Here is a 6,268-nt window from a genome sequence, read left to right as displayed (position 1 = left end):
TCACCATCTGAAGCACAACATGCTTGGTCTCTTTTGTGCCTTCAGAGAGCAGAACTGGAAGCAGAGCCAGGAAATCTAGTACAGGCAGATTTTGGATCTTTTTAAGTTTTAAAACCTTTGCCAGCTGGAGCCTTAGACAAATGAAACAAGTTGCCAATGAGCGGCAAGTGAGTGGTGGAGCTGTTGAAGCAGAGGCTGGGGCACCCTGTGGAGCAGAGGCAGCGGAAGTGTTGACGGTCCCTTCCAAGAACGAGTCTGAGAACCTCTGGCACTTCCAAAGGACATGGTATGTACCGCTGGGTGTAAAGCACACACGTTTACATCTGATTAAATGAGGAGCCTTGGTGTGTGTGTTTCTGCTTCTAGTTTCAATCTTTCTGATTAAGTTCATTCCTGCCTATAAAACGGTAAACATTTAAAAATAGAAAATAGTCTAAAAATAAATTCTTTCTCAACAAAATGTATCTAGTTAGCCCTCTAGGATGGTGAAAATCAAAAGGACAGACAAAAACAAGTGTTTTCAAGGATGTGGAGAAATGGGAACCTTCATACATTGCTGCTAGGAATGCAAAATGGTAACAATACTTTGCGTAACAGTCTGGTAGTTCCTCAAATGGTTAAATATAGAGTTACCGTATTATCCAGAGTATATCCATTCGTCGGCATATGCCCAAAAGAAGTGTAAAATACGTCCACACAAAAACTTGTACATGGATGTTCACAGCAGCTTTGTTAATAGTAGCCAAGCAGTGGAAGAAATGCAAATGTCCAGTAACTGATGAATAGATAAGTGAAATATGTGTATTCATACAGTGGAATATTATTTGGCCATAAAAAGGAATGAATACATGCTACAATGTAGATGAACTCTGAAAATATTAAGTGAAAGAAGCCAGTCACAAAAGATCACATGTTGTATGATTCCATTTACATGAAATGTCCAGAATAATGAAATCTATAGAGACAGAAAGCAGCTTAGTAACCACAGCCGGGGCAGGGGCTGGGGCAGGGGTGGGAGTTTGGGAGAAATGAGTGACTGCTAATGTACATAGGGTGCTAATGGTAGGTGTTGAAAATGTCTTAAATTGGGGTGATGGTTGCACAACTCGGTGAATACACTAAAACACACTTAACTGTACGCTTTAAATAGGTGACTTTTATGGTATGTTAAAGATCTCAAGAAAGCTATAACAATGTGTTTATTCATGTACGCAAACTGAAATACATGTCGATTATGAAGCCTTATTTGGAGAAAAAAGCTTCTCGGGCTCTCTGTTCTTACATCTTCTGTTAGTGAATCGGGGGTACAAGAACAATGGAAGGTGACCAACAGCGTCATTTCCATTTAACAGTGGACAGTCCGAACAAAAATGTGGGCGCTGGGTATTGTACGTTTGGTGCAGCGCTACACACGCTACGGCTAGCGCTAAGTGCAAACCGTCAGAACCGTGCCGTCACGCTAATTTGACTTCCACAGATTCAATCAATAACCACAATTCACAGGCCTGCACTGTGTCTGACAATTTGTGCTGAGGACCCACCATGGGATAGAACATATAAGTGTTGCTGAATTCATTTACAGATGCTGTCGGTAAACCACAACAATCCACTTTCCTTAGTCCGTGGGAGAGTCTCAGGCATTTCCTCTAATGATCTCATCATCCCTTAGCGCCTGGATGTGAATCAACCCACTCAGTTCTCTGCAACTGGGCTTACACATAAAGATTGAAGTGACTACAAGTCAACTCACATTATCAGCTACCATGATTTAAGCTTTCTGTTGCAGAGAGTCTTGAAAGGAGATAACACACTGGCTGGCTGCTTCTGTTATAATTTCTATTATTGTGAGAGTAAACTCACCTGTTAATGCCTTATTACAACTGGGGGAAAAGTAACTGCCACCATCTCAGAGATGTTTCAGGCTTTTTGTAGTACTTTTTAGTTTAATTAAAATCTAGGTGAAATTCATTCCCATATTCATTGATCAGACAAACCATCATAGAGACCCAGGGGGAAAAAAAAAAAAGCTTTTCAATTAAATAATGACTTTTTAGGTGGAAACTGAGCTTAGGAAAGCATATCTAATATAGGAAAAAGGCTGTATTTTCTTACATCACCTTATACAGCTATTCTTCATGTATGAAGATTGTTATTGCTGACCTTCTGCCAGCAAGGTGCCTGCTGAAAGATGCTTTTCTTTCAGAAAAATGGGTTTATGCTAATTTATTTATAACCACTAAAGTTTAGGACCAGAGATACACATTGATAAGACAGAGTCAAAATTAGAAATAGTCAATGGCACCAAAAGACAGTCTTGTGAAAAGTTTTTAGATATGCACAGTTCAAACTGGCAACTGGCGTTTCAATACTAAAACTTACTAGCTCGTCTGCCCCCAAAATAACATTTTGACGTAGATTTAATTCTGAAAGGCAAGATTAGAACTTACAAAAGCAGGAAGTAAGGTGATAACTGTCTATTAGTCACCATCAGAAAATCAGAACTGGTCAATTATTTCTGCAAGTATGGTAGAGGATAACTCTAATATATCCTCCCCCTCAAATCAAAAATGCATTGTGCCTGCAGAATGGTCCTCAGAAAATTTCTTTTCATACATGAATGAGTAAAGATTGCAGAGACATAACGAATCTGAATAATGCCAAAATTCAAAGTATGGCCATGAGACTGTATAGTTAAAATGTAATGGAAGTACTTGTCATTAGAACCGAGGTCAAGAAACTAACAGGATGGTAAGGTTCCCAGACAGTGGCTGGGTTTGGGGTAGAAAAGAAAGAAAATCAAGAGCTAAAGTCCTCAATTAATATACAGGAAAAACTGAAAGGTTAGCAAATGATCATTAAAATCTTGTAGAGGGTGTTAGAGCTAGATGACTTAAGTCCCAAAGGATTTTCTATCAGGTTTGAAAAATTATGGTCTGGAAGTGACCGTCTCACTCTCTTTTCTTCTCTGCATTCTCTGAAATCTTTCCTCTTAGCTTTAGTATTTATGAGGATTATGATCACCTTTTTTACATGGATGGCTCTAAAATCTTTATTCCACTCATGACATACTCATGAGGTCATACGTAGCTATGTTTTTAGATATTTTCACTTGGATGTTTTGATCTAACTTCAACTTTAATCAATAAAACTCCTTCCTATTTCAGTCAGAATTAGTTTCCTCTTCCAATCTCTCCATTTTGATAAGGTGTTTGCATAGTATTTTAGTTGCTTTGGGTAGAAATTTCAAAAGAACCACGGCTATTAATTACCAAGTCCAAGTGATGAGAGTCCAGCTTAGTTTCTTCTCATAAATTAATTTATGAATATCACTTATTTAAAAATCTCTACTGACAATTAGCTAAACATTTGGCAATAAAATTATATCTAGACACACAAAATAAATTCCATGTGGATTAAGTGTTTAAATGCATTGCCCTCCACCCTAAATAAGTATAAAAAAAGAAAAAGAATACTTTTTTATAATCTTGTGGTTGGGGACATCTTTCTTAGCATGGAAAAAAGAAAGAAGTTGAGTACACAACAATGCTATTACACTATTAATACAATATAAATAATGCTCAAGAATTAATAAGAAAAATTCTTCAGAGAAAAATGGGCAAAGGATATAAGCAGCTAATTCTCAAAACAAGAAATGTAAAGAGCAATCTCTGAAACCTAATATTTAAAAAATGCAATTTAAAGCGATGAGTTTTTTCACACATTAGATTAGCAAATATTAAAAAGACTGATACTACCCATAGTTGGCAAAGGAATGAAGAAACACATCCTCTCGTACTTTTGGTGGGCACATATATTTGTACAAAATTCCTGGAGGGCACATAGTTAGAGGTGGGGAGGTCTACAGATTACTGACAGTCTTTTAAATTTCTATTATTAATGATCTACTTAGGATTTAAAACTTCTTGGTCAATTCCGTTAATTTATATTTTCTTAGAAAATCACCCATCTAATTTAGGTTTTAAAATATATCAGCCTAGGGCTTCCCTGGTGGCGCAGTGGTTGAGAATCTGCCTGCCAATGCAGGGGACACGGGTTCGAGCCCTGGTCTGGGAGGATCCCACATGCCGCGGAGCAACTAGGCCCGTGAGCCACAACTACTGAGCCTGCGCGTCTGGAGCCTGTGCCCCGGAACAAGAGAGGCCGTGACAGTGAAAAGCCCGCGCACCGCGATGAAGAGTGGCCCCCACTTCCCACAACTAGAGAAAGCCCTTGCATAGAAACGAAGACCCAACACGGCCAAAAAAATTAAATAAATAAATGAATAAATAAAATCCAACCATTCATATAAATTTTTAAAAAAAGGAAAAAAAAATACATCAGCCTAAAGTTGCATACAGTGATCTTCTTAAAAAAAACACTTCTTTGACTGTGGTTATACCCTTCCATACTATTAGTGTTGATCCTTTTCCTCATGGTCAGAATAACCAGAGATTTGGTCTATTTTTTTTTTTTGAAAGAACCAGATCTTGGTTAAATCGATCAATTCTGGGGACTGATTTATAGAATGCTTATTTGAATTATTTCCTAGTTGAGTTTGTTGAACTAAAATGTCATTGAAGGCTATACATTTTCCTCTAAATATAGATTTAGTCACATCCCGTAAGTTTTGGATATGTGCTTTTACTGTCATTAATGAAAAAAATTCTATAATCTCAATTTTTAGTTCTCCTATAGCCCAAAAGTTTAGAATGTTTTAAAATGTTTATTTAAGGAAAAAGTTATAGTTGTTAAATTCCAACCTTATTGTACTGTGGTTAGAGAATATAAGCTTAGTTAGAAATGTTCTACTTTGCGGATTTATCAACATTTTGGCTAAATGTACAGTTAATTTTTGTAAATATTCCGTGGGCATTTGGAACAACTGTGGATGCTGTGTTTTGGGAATAAAGTTTTATATAGATACTTTAAATCAAACTTCTTAATATTGCTATTAAAATCTTCCATGTCTTTTATCTGTTATATGTAAAAATCTGATAAAAACAATGAAAATATCCCATTCTTGTACTTTTGTCACGTTGTATATTGTAATTATGTCTGGATGAACATATGAATGCACTCTGGTTGAAAGCACAGCAGTAATTTTGGAGGTCTCTGAAAGACTCTTTCTTCCCCTGGAAATTACAGAGTGGAGATAGGGTAGATTCTCAAGACAAGTAACATTTAATTAAAAATGACCCAGAAACCCTACCTTTCCATGGTATAGAAACTTGTATTTCTAATCCGGAAAAACTATAAATTATTGGCAGAAAGGTGGAAGTATAGGAATTTTCATGCATTGCAGGTAGGAATATAGACTGGAAATTAATTTGGTACTAATGTAGAAAATTAAGTATACATATAGCTTATGATCCAAGATTTCCACTTCTGGGTCTGTGCAACAAAGGTAGTCTCACAAGGTCCATAAGGCAATATGGACAAGGATGTGCACTGCTGGTGTTTTGCCTTGTTGGGAATTGACAGCGACCTGGGTGTCCATTACAAGGAAAGTGCATAGGTAAATTGGTAGATGCACTCAATGGAGTACTATGCAATGATCAGAAACCTGAATTAGATGTATGTATAGCAATGTGATGAATCTTAAAAATACAAGCTTAGTGAAAATAACAAAAATAATGACATACCTTTTATATAAATTGAAGATACATGACAAACACAGAATACATATTTTGTAAGAATTCTTGTAAGCCAAAAGATATTTACATAACAAGGCCAGTTCCGATGGGAGGACAGGAATGAGGATGGGATATGGGAATGAAATTTTAAAAAGAGAGGCCATGAACCTAGGAGTATACTTAACTCAACCCTTGGCAGCTGAAGTTAAAAAAAAATTTTTAACTTTATCTTGGCATAGAAACTGCGTACTAATTCTATGCTTTCGCTCTGCTTCTAGAAGGATTTGTTATGACTAGATTGGAGGTTCAAACAGGTACTTCAGGCAGAAACTAGAACACAGTGAAAAGCTTGAGAATTCTCTCTTCCAGCTCATAACTAACGTTTTATGTTTGATCAGTCTGGCTGAGGTCACTTTTTAATTAATGTCACAAAGAAATTTTTATGGTTTCATGTTAGAAAAGATGTGCTGCTTGTTTAAAAAACAACATGAAAAATTAAAAAGAAAAAATGTATAATCCCATAATCTTAAAATAATCTGCTAATATTTAATTTTGATCCAGTCATATAAATACATGTAAATATTATATCTTGCTTTTTACCTCTTAGCATATAATGAAATTTATCCTTGGGTTCC

At 36.2% G+C, this 6,268-nt stretch overlaps 1 protein-coding gene across 1 annotated transcript in view; it reads right to left on the bottom strand.

The window, feature by feature from the left end:
• The window catches only part of LOC133104991 (uncharacterized protein C2orf78-like), an 82,582-nt gene that overhangs the window by 4,039 nt on the left and 72,275 nt on the right, over positions 1-6,268 (bottom strand).

This window comes from Eubalaena glacialis, chromosome 14, assembly GCF_028564815.1.
Source record: "Eubalaena glacialis isolate mEubGla1 chromosome 14, mEubGla1.1.hap2.+ XY, whole genome shotgun sequence".
Lineage (NCBI taxonomy): Eukaryota > Metazoa > Chordata > Mammalia > Artiodactyla > Balaenidae > Eubalaena > Eubalaena glacialis.
Note: the sequence above shows the minus strand (reverse complement) of the source record. Positions and strands in the feature narration are given on the sequence as shown.